Consider the following 1323-nt stretch of genomic DNA (forward strand, 5'->3'; position numbering starts at 1 on the left):
ACTGGGGGTATAGTTGCACTGGGGTTTCATAATAACAAGGGAAAGTTGTCCTGTGTAGGGATGAAATCTCTAAAAGACAGCATTAAATAAATGTAGCTTAGAGGAGCAAATGGTTGGATGGAAATGACAAACACAAAAGATTAATTCACTCACGGCAAAGATTTCTGTATTTTACCTGGTGCTAGTGGCGATTGCTCTAAGAATGCAGCAGAAGCTCAGCTTCCCCTAAAATGTCAAAAAACAAGTGATCAAATATATACTGTTGTGTGTACATGTCATTGACTAAATATGCGCTACAACGCGCTCATGTCGGGTTCTGGGAGCCTGTCTGTTTTCTGCTTGCTGCTAACCTTATTCGTCCAGCAGAGGGTGTCGAGCTACAGGAGGAATGTGGACAGGTGTTTCCCATCTTCTGATCGCCGTGTACGCTACTTAAGCCGTGGCTGCCTGCTACTCGTCGCCTGAGTGTTGAGCCTATGTGGTAATCATCTCGAGCCAGTTTTTGGGTTTTGATCTGCTCTGTTCCTTTCTGACATTTGTGTTTTCGCCTTAGTAACCTTGATGTCCATCGATCCCTTAACTATTCCTCGAGCGCTTGGAACCTTTTGGATTACCTGTCTGGAATTCTACGTACACTCCTGGACTGAGCAATCTTCACCTTTTACTGGATCTGTGTTACATTACAACAAGCGTACTTCTCCTGCAGACCTGTCCACCCTCCTACGTAACTCCTGCTTCACCTTCCGCTCGCTTTCCACAGAAAGCACGTTTCGCTGTGAGCTCTACTTCAGTTCTCCTAAACCCCGTCTCCCCTGGCGGATTCCGTTCACTCTCTAGTAAGAGCATTTATTTATATTCATGATATTGATATTTATATATTTATATATACATTGCCGTCCTGTTTTCTTATCAGTTATTTTTCTCGCACAGTTGGAGAGACCAGATCCCTGTCATCCCTGTGTAGAATTTAGAAATAATAAACTTCTTTTCACCGTTTGATGCTCTCTACTTGTGTTCTTTCTGCATGTGGGTCAGATCAGTGTCAAAAATGATGTCAGAACACTCAGGCCAGACAGACCCAGCAGAGAGTCTCAGTAGAACTCTATCTGAACACTCTCACCAGATTCACTCTCATGACTCTGCTCTTCGTTCTCTTTCTGAACAGATCCAACGGAATAATCAGCAGCTAGATCATATTGTCTCGCTACTCCAACATTCTTTAAGTCCTCAGACCTCCGGTTCCTCTGAGGGCGCTGAAGCAGCTTCTACTTCTCAACGTCTTTCACACTCACGCGACGTCACTTCCCCTGTTCCGGAGAAGTT

At 44.4% G+C, this 1323-nt stretch overlaps 1 long non-coding RNA gene across 1 annotated transcript; it reads left to right on the forward strand.

Moving 5' to 3' along the window:
* Positions 1-697: 697 nt before the first annotated feature.
* On the forward strand, positions 698-996 carry LOC124858854. Its single transcript, XR_007035957.1, has 2 exons — positions 698-836; positions 931-996. It is a non-coding gene; the product is annotated as an uncharacterized LOC124858854 (long non-coding RNA).
* Positions 997-1323: the final 327 nt, after the last annotated feature.

This window comes from Girardinichthys multiradiatus, chromosome 22 (assembly GCF_021462225.1).
Source record: "Girardinichthys multiradiatus isolate DD_20200921_A chromosome 22, DD_fGirMul_XY1, whole genome shotgun sequence".
NCBI classification, from domain to species: domain Eukaryota; kingdom Metazoa; phylum Chordata; class Actinopteri; order Cyprinodontiformes; family Goodeidae; genus Girardinichthys; species Girardinichthys multiradiatus.